Genomic DNA, 16,705 nt, shown 5'->3' with positions numbered 1-16,705 from the left:
GGCCGGGCTCCATCACTCTGCATTTTGATTGGTTGTGGTTTTCTGTAATGGTCTGGCTGTTGGAAGGAAACGTTGCCTTGATGAAGGGTGATGCCTACTTTTATCTGTGGTGGAAAAGGCAAACATTTAGGATGCAGTTAGAGATTATTTTGGTTTAGTAAAGTAGCAGTTGTAGGTTCTTCTCCAAGATTGTGTCTCCTACAAATGGCAGAAGCTAGAGCCACAAAATCTCACCAGCCTGGCTCCCAAAATTTGAGCTGAACAGGAACAACAACAATAGTCATTGTGTGAGGAAAAGCCTGGAAGCCTGAACCCTATAAAAGTGAATAACAGCAGGTAACTAAGGAGTGCTGAGAGTAGAAGTAGTCTTCCCTGGGAAGAGCACACCAATTGGTTATCCAACACCACTAGCTAGCCCTAGAAGCAAACATACGAATACTATTATACAGACCGAGTAGATTGTACTTAGGAATATTTGTATATATACATAAACATATATGCATGTGATAACAAAGAAGAAAGGAGGCAACGCTTTTGAAAGAGAGCAAGATAGGATAAATGGACAAGTTTGGAGGGAGGAAAGGGAAAAGTGAAATTATGTAATTGTATTATAATATCAAAAAACAAAATTTAAAATATATGAGGATATATAAATTATTTCAACAAAGTTTCCATTTTAAATATTATTGCACAAGCTTGCCCTTTCCTCCTTGATGTTGGTTTGTCTCTCTGTCCCTCGCTTCTTCCCCTTGCTGACCTTTTCTCTCTCCTTCCCTCCCTAACTTCCTCCCCTCCTTCTGCTTTCCCTCCTTCCCATCCATCTTTTGTTTCTTTTTTTTCTTTTCCTACAAGTCAGTTTTACTTAAATCAGGAATGTCCAACAAAACATTGTTAGCCATTCATGATCAGAATATTAGGTTATGAATTAAATTACGGTACACATTAAAAGTCATGGGACATTTGTTTTGTAATAAATAAGGCAGTGAAATTACTCATTAGAAGCCTTTTTAAGATAAGCTATTAGGTCTGCCTTCTCTCCCTTCTTCTTAATTCCAGTGAAGATTATTTTTATTCCAGGGATGTACTTTTTGGGATTCTCCAGGTGATTCCTTTATTCTTGTTGGCATCTGTGTACGAGAATCCAGCCACCTGACCTGTCTTCCTCCCAGATTGTGGAGGTTTGGTCCAGTCTTATGCTTGCTTCCCTCTTCCACAGTGTGGCACTGGGCACACTTCTGAACAAAAGTCTTCTTGCCTTTCTCAGCATCACCCATTTTTAATTCGCTCCCGGGTGATGAACACCACAAACACTGCCCGAAGATGGTTGTCCTGCTCTCTAGCCCAAGGACACACCGGCTTGAGCCTATGTACCCATGTCGGTGCAACTGCACGTGTTCATGTCTTTTCTAAGTATGTACTGTTTCATATAAGTATAACTCCCTTACATGTTTGGCCTAAGCAAACCACGCTGTTTTATCTTTGTCCCATCTAAATATCCTGTCTACTTCAAAGGGACATATTTTATATCTAATAGAAACTCTATTTTTAGTTAATTATAAGAACTTTAAGAATGTTTTGAGGCTGGAGATCTGCCATGGCTGTGAAGTGTACTGTGAACTGCTGTTGCAGAAGACCTGAGTTTGGTCTCCTGCAGCCATGTCAGGGAACTCAAGATCTGAAGCACCCAATGCCTTCTTCCGGCCTCTGCAGATACCTGCACTTCTCCATACCCAGGCAAAAGCATAATTAAAAAGAAAACAAATCTTTCAAAAAACAACTGTAAGAATATTTTAAGATTGAAAGAGTCAGTCAACTTTCTGGAAAAGGTTATGTTGATCCCTGTCCTCTTACTAAGCACAGGGTTTCTAGAAGTTTCTTGAAAGCGTCCTCTATTGATGGGAAAGACATCCTATAGAAGGCATCTATGTTTCATTCCTGGTATATCATGTGTTCAATATTTATTCTCCTGTGGATAAGTGTGTATATATATATATATATATATATATTATACTATATACACACTATGGATGTATTGTATAGGCACTATGGATAATATATTACTTTATAATTATAAAATTTCTACATTTTACATATGTATGTAAGTGCTTATATCTGCATTATTTGTTGACTCATTTATTTGGGTGAATGATAGTAAAAGCAGAGAAGGGAGGACCCTAATATTATTTCAATTGCTTCTTTGGTTAGTAAACACCTGCCTTCAGCTAAACGAGAGTCATCACACCCTGGTTCTGGTGTAGTCTTTTCCGATGCAAGCCAAGAAGTGTGACATTATCCTGGTAAATGATCTGACTCTCAAAATGGCTCAGATGTGGACATTTCATCAGGATTTATCTAGGAGAAATCTAGGAGAAACTTCAGGGGTAAATTTGAAACAGAAGAAAGTGGAATATTTGAGCTTTAGTGCCTGCGCTTTGGGAAGTACCCAGCCCTTGTGTGCATCTCCTTGGACATCTTCAGTTTTGGAGAAATAGCCTAGTGAACGGTCAATTTAACACGTGTCAATGATGTTGTCCCTAAGATGTTCCTGTAGTAGCAATCTGGCAAGCCTGTGTGTGCATGGGGCTAGTGCTGTGTCATATTAAGAAAATCATCTTGTCATTGCTTTATTTTTATTGTTATTTTTATTATCACCATCAAGGTTTGGAGAACAACTAGCATTTAAATTACACCAGGAAGTCCAGGAGGGGGAGTATACTTGCTTCTTCTCATCTTCTGGGACACATTCTTGGTGTATGTTAATTAATACTGAAGTTTTAGAGACTAAGTGGTATTACAACCTTCTGAAGTTTAAGAGTCAATGAAATGGAATATTTCTGTGTTCAATATATTCTTTTCTTTAGACACAACTTTTTTAATTTGAAAGAGAGGTTATACTCAAACGCAAATGGGTACTGAGCACATGGACTCTGGTGCCAGTGTTCCCAAGTAAAAGTCATACTGTGCCTGCTGTAATCAATCAGAGGAGTCAGGAATGTTTCTATCACTGGGGAAAGGATCATGGCGTTAGGATGGGATGTCCGTTTACATATAACTTCATACTCTGATTTATTCATCGTCTTGTTTATGAACATATTTAAATAGATTAACTCGTATGCATTGGTTGAGAGGGAGATATTTTGGAAAATAAATTTGAGATGGTTTCATTTTGAAAGTGGAAAAGTTAAGTGAAGAGTGAATTTGGGTGTGATTATTTTCTGGAACTGTGAGCTGCATTGCAAATGGCCTGACTAAATTCCAGCACCAAAACCCAGAAGATAAAAATTAATGTGGTATTTATTTTTCTAATTATCAGAGAAAAATCTCATAACCAGAGATTTCCATTTCAATATGTTCATTGGTTAATAAGTATGTTATAATATTACCCCAATGGAGTATTTATTTATTTTCTACTATGTGTATGGCAATTTTACTAATAGTCATTTACAATGTATTTTCAGAAGTTTTGTTTTTAAAAACATAGATGATTTCTGAAATACATCTGAAACTTTATTCTAATGTCTGGTGGAATATTACAGGCAAATTACACTCCATAATAAAGTGACACACAGCATAAGTTCACACAAGTAGCTGTTTTCTGAAACCAGTGTTTTTGAACAGGTTGTTGAGGGAACCTATCCAATGGACTAGCTTTTGGTCCAGGAACACACAGCACTAGGGTTTCCTGAAGAAAAAGACTGCAGTGCTTTGTAATTCGATAGGCTTTCATCCTTTCAACTTATAGATAATATATGGGATTCCACTTCCTATGGATAATGGGCTCTGAATCGTGTCCAGTTATACATTAGAATGAGTACTCTTATTCATGAGAACCCAAAAGGTAATTGTTATTAATATCTGCTGCATCTGTTCAGCATTGTACTGATACCCTTCCCTGACTGCCTTGGTCTGTACATCCAAGGTCATTGTTTACCCTTTGTAGGGCATGTTTTAAAGTAGGCTTCAGTGTGTGCTAAGTGATTTCATGTGCCTGGATCCTAGTCTTCACTTTGCTTTTTTTCCAAAAAAAAAAATCTTTGGACTTTTATTTTCCCTTTTCATGTAGCATTTGCCAACTTTTGGAGGAGGAATGGCTTGTGGCTGTCTCACCTGTTCTGTTCTATTATGGTTTTTATTATTAATATCAGATTATCTATAGGAGAGTATAATGGAGAACTACATTTAACAATGCTGGCTCATTTCCCCAGTCCACCAGCCAAGCTTTTATCTTATATTTTCAAGAGACTCACTCAGAGGACTGCTGTCTTTTAAACCCTGGCCTTTAGGGTTGCCCGATTCTTTCTCATTTGCTTAAATTTGAGACATGGCATTTATGATGGAGTTTGTTTAATATTTATAGAAGTGCCATTAACTATGCACTGCGATACTAGGCAAGCATGCTGCTGGCCCTTGGGTTTGTTACATGGTCCCGGATAACTATATTACTTTTGACCTCTCCAGCTTCCAGCTGTTGCAGAGTGAACACCAAGCATTCATCAATGGATTTGTAATATGTGGTTGATGGTAATGTAATATTTGTTTACTTCCAGGGTCTGATTCATACAGTACACTTATGGCGTTTTCACGCTCATAAATGAGTCACAGCTTTAAAATGGCCCCATCAAGTTACAGAAGTCTGCACTTTAGACGCCTTCAGCCTGCGCTAGTGGCTTGCGAAGCCTACATGCTTAGTACAATGTCCCCAAATGAAAGGGTTGTTAACGTCTTTTTTTTTTTTAAAAAAAAAAAAGCATTGCCTCAAGCTTCATTTTCTCTTCATCCCGATATAGATTGATGGGGTGAAGGGGTCTACCTCCGAGGTAACAAGCGAGAATAATATTTGCAGCAGAGGGCTTTGATGGCCTCATCTCAAGAGTGAGGGATGGAAAGTGCCTTCTGGGGTTCTTACAGCAGCACAGCGCAAAGTTGAACAGCATAGGCATCCAAGCTCAGTAGATCCCTGACAGCAGAGTCAGCTCATAGCCGTCTTACCCCTCGGGCGTCCATGCTCAAGTGCATTCTTATGAAGTTTAAGCTGTCTTCTTCCCTGGTTTCGGAAATCACGGAAGTTACAGCATGTGGAATTTGTCTGTAAGGTGTGTACATGAAGGCTTGGTCAGTGAACTCATGCAGTTCAGTTTCACAGGACCCTTTTAATTTTTTAGAAAATTCATACCTTTCCTAGACTCCAAGCTGGATTGGGAGAAAACAGTGTTTATTATTTGCCCATAGACTTTTTTGCATTCTATTTTTTTTTTTGTTGTTGTTGTTTTAAGTTCTGAATATCAAAGTCAGGTCATTGAACATGCCAATTTGTGTCTATTTTAAAGCTATACTCATACCAGTGCGTCTTATTTTTTATAACTAATGCTTCTTTACTGCAAAATTGTATTAAAGTAAAGGAGAAAAATTTTAAGTCAAAAAGGTTTCTTCTTATTCAATAAAATTTATACATTTTGGCCATGCACCAAATTTAGACATATCTGCTTCATACTGCAACAGCCAACTTTTATAACCTTAATCTATGTTAATGAAGTTGTTCACTGTTAGTAGGCAGGGAATAGGGCCTTTGTGTTCTATTCCAGAGCCGGTGTTAAGTAATAAAGCACCTACTGAGTGTCAGGAAGTCTGTTTGGCTATGCTCCAGTAAAGAAAGGCCTGAGCTGCTTCTCTGTTGTGGCCTGGCAGGGTAGTTCACGGATGACTCCTGGGATCCCAGGAAGGACAACAGTCTTTGAACTTTCCCTCCCTGAGCTGCTTCTCTGTTGTGGCCTGGCAGGGTAGTTCACGGATGACTCCTGGGATCCCAGGAAGGACAACAGTCTTTGAACTTTCCCTCCCTGCCAGCTACAACTCTTCTTGGTCCCTGGCTCAAAACCCCCCATGGATTAATAAATACTCTGATCACTGCCAAATTTCCAGTGATGCTGGAAAAAAACAGCAATGAGATAAGAAAATTTAGTGTGGTGCTGAAGTCAGAGGCACTTTGATCTCCTGGCTATTATTCACTGCTTAGTAAAAAGTATGGAATAATAAAAAAATAAAACTTAATTATTAAGAGTTTTAAGCATAATTTTTGACTAAAATATATATAAATGGATATTACTCTATATTCATTTTTAAAACAACTTTAATGAAGTTTAATTTATATGTAATAAACCCACCGATTTGGATGATTCAGTGCTGAGGATTGTAAAGACAGATTTGCCTTTCTGGAACATTCAAATCATCAAAATCAGACAATACAGCTGAAAACCTTCTATCTTCAGAAATATTTTTAAAACCTGTATCAGTATAAAGTTTGTACAATTTCTCTAAATTATTATTCTTTATCAACACAACATAGCTATTTAGATGTATCTGTGTTGTACTACATGTTAAGAGTAACCTAGAGATATTTAAGACCTACTGGTTGATATAGATGATATGCAAATACTGTGACATTTTATGTAAGAGACATTGAGCATCCATGGACTGTGGGTATTCACAGGCTCAATTCCCCATAGACACTAGGGATGACTGTGTCATTTCTTGCATCTGGTTTCTTTTACTTTGCTTAAACATGATACTTATCTCTGTTACAGTGTGCTCCTTTTTATTGGTGAACAGATTTCTATTATAAGAACATTTTATCCAACTGTTCATCTGATGCACAGTTAGATGGTTTCCTGGTGTGGGTTTTATCAGTAGGGTTCTGTGAATTTTTGTACAAAATTATCTGCATAAACATGTATTCTGCCCCCAGGTAAATATCTGAGGGTATATTATTTTATATCCCAGCAGCAGTGAACAATATAAGAGAGTATATGAGGATTCTAGTTTCATTTTATACCTAACAGTATTGTTAGTCATTAACACACATATATATGTGAAAAGTAATATTTTATGTGTAAATAGATATATTTTCATATTAATTTGTATGCCTGCATATGGATAAATAGCATTGGTAGCTGTTGCAAGGAGGGCCTGCTTGTTTGTCCCCGTCACCCAGCTAGCTTAGCCCTGAAATACAGGGCTGTACAGACATTGTACTAATCACTGCTTGGCCCATTAGCTCTAACTTATTGTTGGCTACCCCTTATGTTAATTTAACCCATTTCTATTAATATGTGTATCGCCATGTGGCAGTGACTTACAAGGTAAAATTCGGCATGTCTGTCTCTGGTAGATCCATGGCGTCTTTCTGACTCTGCTTTCTTCCTCCCAGAATTCAGTTCTGTCTTCCCTGCCTACCTAAGTTTTGTCCTATCAACAGGCCCAAAGAAGCTTCTTTATTAACCAATGAAAGCAACACAAAGACAGAAGAACCTCCTACACCAGGTAGCCATGTATATGAGCACACATGCATAAATATAGGTATATAAAGAAAAGTAAATATTTACTTACATAAGGATACAGCCATCATAAAAAAGTAAAATATGGCCTGATATTATGTTTATAATTTTCAGCCCTCTAGTGAGTAGTGATTTTGAATACTTTTTTGTGATCATTAGCTCTTTATAAATCTTTGAGAAAACAGCTGTTCATTTTGCTCACTGCTTTTTAAAAAGATTTCTTTGTTTCACTTTAAGAGTTCTTTATGTAGTTTAATTATCAGTCACTTATCAGAGACTTGATTTACACATATTTTGTGGTTTAATTTTTCTAATTTTTCTCCTCATTGCTCTGTAAGTATGTCAAAGTCATGTAGACTGCCTTTCTCTGAATCAGTCTTGCCTTCAATCCTAAGACAATACAGGAAAAGAAATACAGAGGTATATCACCCACAGGTGGGACTCTTTGAAGACACCCACTCTCTCATGAGTTCTCTTTCCCCCAGGCTTCCCTTTCCCCATTCTGAAGTCTTTCTGGAAGCCACACTTTCTAATGTTGTCAAAGAGAGGAAGGAACAAAGGTGATTCCTCTTCAACATCACTAAAGATCTTCCCATGACCTCGGTGACGTTGACAGCTCTGAGAAGTGAAGTCAGAATCTGTCACGGCATCACTTAGGCCTGTCTTCCTCAGTGGATACTTACTGTTATTTTTGTTTTCTTTTCTATTTGAAGCAATAACTCAGTTTGATTTGGCTTCTGCTTTCATGACCAAAGGCCTGATGTCGAATGTACTTCAAAGATGTAGGTAGACATTGCGAGTGGCCATGCTCCTCCTCCTCCTCGCTGTGCCTTATGAGTTTCTGACAGCTCAGGACTTTGAAAGGGGAGTGCTCTAGCTGTGGGTTGTTCTTTGGCTAGTTGGAGCATCAGTAACAGATTAGCATAATGTATATAGAGAGATGTGCCATATGCTTTGAATACATGGTAGCTTTGATGCCACGTTGGCACCTGATGCTTGTGTGATTTCTTCCTGATTCCTATGCTCTCAGGACTCTTCTCTGGAAGTTGCCTTTCTAAAACTTTGTGTGTTAAATACAATGTGATGTTTTAGTTTTCTAAATTATGCCTGATATTCTAGCAAAAATCCAAATTAAATATAAAATTTTGCAGACTTTGGGGTATCTATATTACAGTTTTAGAGCCTCATTTGAAATGTCATGCAGCAGTCACAGTATGCTCATCTGAAAGCCACAAGGCAAGGCATAAAGTATCAGAGCTGTTGTGTTTAGCAGAAAATATCTTTTCTGGCAGTGATCACAGTAAAAGTTAAATTTGATGACTTAGTTTCTTTAATGAGCTCAAGGGGGTACATGACGGATACTGTAGAGAGGAAACAAAAAAGGGTGAATGTAATTATTTTATAGTCTCAAAAGTAACAAAAACTAGTTTCCAATAATCTATGTGATCATACTTATTAGACGTTATAAGCATTCTGTGTTTGAACAGAGCTGGGCTACCTATCTATAGAGTTCAGTTAGTATACTGTTAGTTCAGCAGAGTAGGGTTTAAACAAAGCAGCACCAACACCGTCCTTAGAATTTTTAGCGTACGGTATATCTGAGAGTAGATGGTGTTTCCTACTGTGGTCATGCTTATACGCCTACTGTGTCCCCATTGTTTTTTAATTATACGCAATTATGGGGCACAGATAGTACATGTATATAACCTAAAGAGCAAATTGAGGGGTTTATATTTCCATGTTAAATATTTTCTAAAGTTTGATCAACAGAATAATTGCACATATTTATGAGATACGGTGTGGCATTTTCAGCACAGTTATATAATCCGTACTTGTCAATCAGGGTAATGAATGTTTACATCTCTTTATCTCTACTTTTGCATAGAGTGCTCATGTGCCCTCCTCCAGTTATTAAGCATACAGTAAATTACTGTGAATCATAGTGACCCTCTTGTGTCATGAAACACAACTAATATTTTCTATCTGTGGTTTGTTATCTATAGTCCAATTTTCCTGAAACCTGGCTACTTACACCTTCCTAAGCCTTTGGTGATTGTCATTCTCTCTCTATTCAGGTTGATGTTTTTATCTTCCGCATATGAGAGGAAACATGTGGCATTTTTCTAGCCTATCTGTTTGTGCTAGATACAGCATGGAGTAAAATGATGTTCTTCTGTGCATAAAGGGTAGAGTAAATGTGATATCCAGAACAATATCATACCATTCAGCCATAAAGTAATACTCTATTTTAAAAACAAATTATAAGAATCAGAGGTTTCTATGAAGTGAGAATACACATTGCTGTTTTCTATTCCTAGCTACAGACTCTCGTTTTTGTAATAACCTGGCATAGCTATGTTACTCATCTTACCCATCATTTCTTATATCATCCAGATCCTTCATCTTGCAGCCCTACCAAGGTCATTGGTTTATTTTGATGGGGCAAGTATTTGGTAGCCATGTGGTACTGATAATTGGATAGGAAAAAGAGCCAGGCAGTGGTGGCGCACGCCTTTAATCCCAGTACTCGGGAGGCAAAGACAGGTGAACCTCCGTGAGTTTGAGGCCAGCCTGGTCTACAGAGCAAGTTCTAAGACAGCCAGAGCTACACGTAGAAACCCTGTCTTGGAAAAAAAAAAAAAAACAAAGAGGAAGATAAAAGCAGTGTCAGCCAAAGGATAGGAAAAATAATGAAGATGCCATGTTGGAAATGTTCCATGTGGTTTGCAGAACAAGGAAGATTGCTGTCGTAATCAGTAGCCTGCAGTGCAGTATGTGTTCAAAACTTTCCTGTGGGGCCCATGAAATGGCCTAGTGATAAAGGCACTTACTACTGAGAGCTCGATAGTTAGGAGCTACCTAGAGGAAGGAGAAAACCACTGCACACATGGTGTCGGTTATGTCCTTCATGTTGGGCAGATAAAGGTAAAAACAAACAAACAAAATCCTGCAGTTCCATCAAGCTCCTTGGTGGGGAAAAAAAAAAAAAAGAAAAGAAAAGAAAAGCCTTACCTGGTGCCATCTTGATCCCCATGGACCCTCTTTAACAGACTTATTCATATACAGATGTGCATGTCCTCTACCAGGTCATGAATAAGACCAACTAGTGTAGCCGAGTGAGGATCTGTGGGCAAATATTTCTGCACAGATGTGTACCAATCAGGTAGAAGGATGCCTATTAGATGGAGGGGCTTAATATATCAAAATTATGTTCTATAGGGTTCTTATAACGAGAATCGCTAATGGGAATCTATGTTAAAGGCATATGTTAAAGTGGTATCATCTTCTAGAAAATGGCTCCTTTGCAAGTAATTAGTTTCTTGATTTAGTAAGTTAATGTGGCTTAATGAAGAATTCTGTGCTCATTTCAAACGCCTGTGAAGCAGCGGTGGCAACGGCAGTTGCTGAATGTGAAGACTGCAGACACGTTGGTCTAGAGAATCTGAAGCCTCCTCCTGAGCTGGTCAGTAAGAGGCCTCACAGCAATGGGGCAGGCATGGTACAGCTCTGTTTGAAGTCTGGCCCTGCATTCAGTCCGAAGAATTTCTGTTTCGTCTGTGGGAGCACACAGACTTCAGACAGAGTTCCTCTGTCTTTTATCTTGGCTGTGGCTTCAAGGGCTCTCAAGAGTACAGCTGGAGTTGTGGCTGAATTACGGAGGGAAGACAGAGGGGATCCTGTTCTAAGGGTTTTAGAGACAGAGCCCCCAAAGCAGTGAGAACCCTGAGTCAGAGTTCCCTTTCATTTCTTAAGGCTGCCTGTTGTAGGTTACCACCATTGTATCCTCTGCACTCACCCCCAGCGTCCTGTGTGTGTAATTCCAAGTACAGCAGCAGTAACAGGCGATCTGGTGTGGTTCTTGTTATGAGCACACAGGGGAAGTTCTGCTCCTCTTGTGCACAGAACTGACTCAGGCTGGTTGTTGGGGAGTGTGCCTATAACCTCAGTTCTCTGGAGCCCGACAGGAGGCCAACGTAGGCTACATACGGAGTTCAAGGTCTGCCTAGACTATATAGTATAAGGAGAACATATCTCAGAAGAGCTCGACTTTCCTAAAATAGGGTGTTTTCAAATGCCCACCAAAACCTCTGGAGGAAAAAAAAAAAACATCCTGAGGTTTAAACTATCAACCGTCTCTCATCTAAGAATATCTTTTAAGTAACCACATTAAGAAGTCCAAGGAGCTTTGAAAGAGAAGAATTTTAACGCATAGTTCTCAATCTGGTTTTATTTTTGAAAACAAATTTCATCAGGTTTGGTTGGTTTTTGTTTCTTATGGATGATTTCTTATTTTGAGGGGAAAACAGCAGAAACTGAGGAAATGAAAGTTTTATTTTCAATGTGCTAAGTTAGCTGATTGAGGGATGGACAAGCCATATAACCCTGGGCCAGATCTCAGCTACTACTTGCTTCTGAAAAAGTTCACAAGCTAAGAATCATTTTTGCATGCCCAAATTGAAGAGAGAGTAAAGAATGGGTAGCAGAGACATATGGAGCATGCAAAAACTAGAATATTTCTTTACCAGCCTATAATGGTGTAAGTTCATGGATCCCTGAACTGTAGAAGCCACTACTGTTTCTATGTTGTTGCAAGCAGAGTGTGGTATTATACATCTTTGCGGGAGATTAGATGGATTTATATCTTCCTGAATCAAGTAAGAGTCCTTCCTCCCAACAATATTATCTCTAGGACCAAATCTAGATGTTTGGTGGTTGCCAAACATGGACAGAGGTACAAGTGATGATAGGAGCAAGTAGCTTGTATAAATGTTAATCAGTGTCCTAGGCCATCCAAGAGATTAGTGCCCATGAGATGCCGCTTCGTTCTTCTCTTGTACTTGCTTGGCAGTCTATATCTTCTGCCCACCCAACACAACATGATATGAAACAGTTGCTCTGGTCTCCTAAGGATTCTAGCCTCCCAGGTTGTAACTCCACTGCCTTGGCATTCATAACTGTTGCTGAATTGTTAAGAAATCTAAAATCTGGATAATGTAGAGGTCTAGGTCTTGAGGATGAAGCTTCCAGGCATCAAAAGTTTACAGAATGACTTTAACTGGAAAAGTAATCTGGTCTTGCAAGATCACTCTGAGTGATATTTGTACTCACCTCCACATGTGTGAGGAGCTGGCTCTATTCCTGTTCTCCAGGCAGTGATAAGGGAAACATGATTTTTAGTGTTATTAAATAACGGGGTGGTGTTTTACACAATCACCTTTGCCATGTGGCAAATGAAGCCTATACTTCCCAGTATAGGAAAAACTCACTGAAGTTGGGTTTTCATGAAAAAAATCTCTGGAGGGCTGAGAACTTTGTATTGGATAACCTGAAATCATATATACTCAAGAAATATCAAGCAGACTCAACAGAATCTCTCTCTCTCTCTCTCTCTCTCTCTCTCTCTCTCTCGTGTGTGTATGTTTGTGTGTAACAAAAAAAATCAAAGAAAAATAACCAATTTGAGAAGGAGTTGAAGGGAACAGGAGGGTTTGTAACTAGGGAACTTAGGAGGAGCTGTAGTGCAGAAAGGGAAAAGGGAAAATTATATAATTAAATTTTAATTATTTTTATTGTAAAGAATGTCTTGTAAAATTTATTTGCTGTACTTCTTGGATGTTACCACCTTCTTCATAAACATGATACTTATTCCTGAGAATGAGAAGGTAGAAGGTCCGTGGTTTGACGGAGGTATCAGTTATCTGGGACAGTGTCATAGTTATGATGGCATGTTTGCATTAAAATGTGCTCACACAAAGTTTTTATGAGAGATGCAGGACTTTAATATTGAGCACGACTGATAAGATCTTCATTTTACAGTCATAATTCAGTTCCGTTCTCTTCCTTCTTCATTCCATGTTATCCCCCAGAGAGGAATATATTTAGCTTATTTTAACTGATCCTGCCCTGGCCCCAAAGACCATTGTTTCATGGCAGTTTTCAAGTTTTGGAAGATTAATGTCTCCCTTTCTTCTTATTCATTTTGATGGACAAGTTTTTCATACTTAGATGGATTGAGATGTGGTGGGGAATTACATCTGTGCTCCTTTCCCAAAATTCTTGATATTTCAAATGCTGCATATTTCTGTGCTTTTCCAGTACAAGATGAAGTTGTCTCAAGTAGTTTGCAATCTGTTCTGTAAATACCCTAGATATCCTTGATCTAATCATACATTGCTGAACATGCATACACACACACACACACACACACACACAGAGAGAGAGAGAGAGAGAGAGAGAGAGAGAGAGAGAGAGAGAAACAGGAGAGATCAATAATGAATCATCTTTACTGAAGAGGTAGACATTTTGAGGTATAACGTGAACATGGTGCCATACTTAAGTAAATGTGTTTTAAAAAGCCAAAAAAAAAACCAATGCATGTTGTTCTTAAAATAAATAACATTTAAGGGCTAGAGAGATGGCTCAATATTTAAGAGCACTGGCTGTTCTTATAGAAGAATCAAGTTTGGTTCTCAGCACCCACATAACCCTTTGCAACGTTCTATAACTCCAGTCTCAAGGGATTGGACTTCCTCTTTTGACCTCTGCAGGTACTTGTATATGGCAACAAACACTAAACATATAAAAAATACTAAAAAACTAAATAAAATAGGTCAAATCACATAAAGATAATTAAATTACATCTAAATAGAATGTGCCTATTGTTTGCCTACCTTGAGTCAAAATTAATCAAATTTAATGGGGTCTTTTATTTAAGGAAACAAATTTTTGAACCACCATTATGTTATCCAGATTTTTATTATCAGTATTAATCGCTGATATTTGACAAAAGCAGTCATGTTATTAATACTTGGATCATTTAAGGAGATTGCTTGTGCCCAAGTCTACTAGGGAGAAAAAGACTCCTAGAGGAGAATTTGGCCTGCAAAAGCAGGTATGTACAGGTATGAGTGGGTTGTGTAGACATGTCCAACTGCTAAAAGTTAGGAAACAGCATTTATCTCCCTAAAATCCACTTGTTGACATCTTACCCCCAATGTGATGTTTTAGGAGATGGAGCCCTATGGGGTGATTAGGTCATGAGGGGAAGACTCTTTAATGGGATTAGCACCATTGAAAAAGACACCTAAAAAACTGCCTCATTCCCGTTAGCCTTCTGAAAACACAGGAAAGATGTTTTTCTGTGAAGGTCAAAGCAGTTCATGCCAGCTGAATATGCTTCCAACTTTGAACAGAGACTTCCCAGCCCAGCAAGGAGTCCGAGCCTGTTGTTATAAAACACTGTTATAGAACCCTACAGAGGTGAAGGCCCTTACCTGTCATTACAAAATCAGAGACTGTGCACATACAGTGAGGAGAACTATAAACACCTTGGCTTTCAAGATGAAGAAAAGGTTTAAATCTTATTGGATGTCATCCTTTAAACATCTGTTGGTAAGCGTCACCATGTTATCTCCTGGTATTTACACTGAGCATAGCCATAGGCTGTTTTATTTGTGCAGAACATTGCTATAGACACTTATGTAACTGACCCAAGATATGGATGTCTCTGAAAGTAGAGTTTCTTGATACTAGCTGGCATTTTACTAGAAAAATGGTGAGCATTTACATCATCATTTGAGTCCATAGATTTTATGAGTCTTGTGGCTGGTATTGGCTGTCCAGACACTATCTTAAAAGCTAACGTCATGAATCCTACTGTGTGCAAGCAAATGAAGTTCAGAGGAGTATGTAAGTCTCTAGGACCCAGCAAATGTGCCAGGGTAAAGCTGGTATTCAATGACTGTCTGGTCTGTGGGGACGCTCCAGAAACAACCAATCACAAGGGTTTTTGGTTTTGTTGTTGTTTATTTGTTTTCCTGAATCTCCTAAATCACAATGGACTACATTTTACTTAGTCCACGTTCAACTGCTCAGGGATGATGGCTTGTCTGACACCTCTGTGCTTGTCCTTGAGCATAACACCTGATGCAAAGCCAGCGACCACTCAACAATGGCCAGACTGGAGTCGGTGGCTGACACTGTTTGCTAATTTCAAGGTCCGTTCTTAATCACGGTGTCACATCTAATTAAATTAAAATAGAGATATATATCTGTCTTCTATCCCTAAAAAAGGTACAAGCTAATGGCGCACCTTACGAGGCGGCTACAAAAGGCTTTCAAGGAGAGTTTCAGACTGTCTTCCGCTCAGCTAGAGAGGGGCCAACACCAACGTCATTCAATTATAATTTTAAAACTCCCAAGAAGACTTTGTAGAGAAGTAAATATTTGATTAGAAACTTTGGAATCAAGTATTTTTATAAGGCCAAATGGTGAGGCAGGACAGCCAGACTGAAAAGAGAGCATGCAGAAGGTATACATGGGGTTGGTGCTGGGGCATAGTCATGTCTGCCTCCCAGGTGAAGAACTGAGGATTCTTAGAGATTAAGGTAATGAGTATCTGATGTGTAGCAAACAGAAGTCTTGGTTTTTGCCCAAAATGTCATCCCCAAACACTTCCTTGGTATTGTTGGTGCCAATTCTATCAGTATTTTTAGGACATTGATCAGATTGGTATTTGCTTTTTAATGCTTCTATGTGAAAAGTGAGCTTACTGTGACTTTGGCAAATACTGAACCTCCATAACTTGTTCTAAATAAATGGACACGTGCAAGCCCTCTTCATTTTGGTTTGACCCAATGTGCAAGAGACTGCCATGTCCCTATCCCAGGGAGATGCATGCAGCAGCCAAAGGAAACAGATATAAAAGAGCAAGTGTCGACGACCTCTCCTCATGAGAATGCGATTTCTAGCAGAGAGCCTCAGTTAGCAACACAGTAGGCATTGCCAAACGGTGACACATTCACTACTGAGAAATGTTTATACTAACACCTGGACTTGGGGCAGCAGTGGTGAGACTTTATCCACTTTGGGGTTTCTCTCCTCCATGTAATCTTGAGAAAGCTGATACAAGAGTATTGCTGAACAATCTTTCACAGACTCGGAGCGCCTGCTGCTCTTCTCTACCCTTGATGCCTACACACCATTGGCGACTCCCTGAGACACTTCTTAAGCCAGCTTCTGTTTTACCTCTGATGCACCTGCATCAGTCCTGTCTGGGCTATCTCCTCCCTCGCTGTGCTCAAGTGGTTACTTCCATTAGCTTCTTGAGGCACAGCTTTGAGACATTTTACCCAAGGAGGGAGACAAGTCTATTTGAAAACAGGTCTTCTGTGCATTCACTCTTCCTAGATAAAAGTGATGAAGCGATGTTTCTTTTCCCTACAAATATCTGGGAAACCAGATTTGAATATTACCAAGTCACAGAAAATAAAGAATTAAAGGAACTTTGATTCTCACATTGAAATGAGGAGTAACATCCCGTTCGACTGTTTGTGGAGTCAGTCTATGTGAGTCTACTTGAACTTTTGTCTCTA

The 16,705-nt window shown here is 38.9% G+C and overlaps 1 protein-coding gene and 1 pseudogene across 2 annotated transcripts in view; one reads left to right on the top strand and one right to left on the bottom strand.

Moving 5' to 3' along the window:
* Nucleotides 1-16,705, top strand: part of Kcnn2 (potassium calcium-activated channel subfamily N member 2) — a 362,369-nt gene that overhangs the window by 275,997 nt on the left and 69,667 nt on the right. The gene's annotated exons all lie outside the window — the stretch shown is intronic.
* LOC121453375 lies at nucleotides 989-1,274 on the bottom strand (annotated as a pseudogene).

The sequence above is a fragment of the Microtus oregoni genome, unplaced genomic scaffold (assembly GCF_018167655.1).
Source record: "Microtus oregoni isolate MIOR12 unplaced genomic scaffold, Mior012 000011F_ref0000422, whole genome shotgun sequence".
NCBI lineage: Eukaryota > Metazoa > Chordata > Mammalia > Rodentia > Cricetidae > Microtus > Microtus oregoni.
This window is presented reverse-complemented; position numbering and strand designations above follow the sequence as displayed.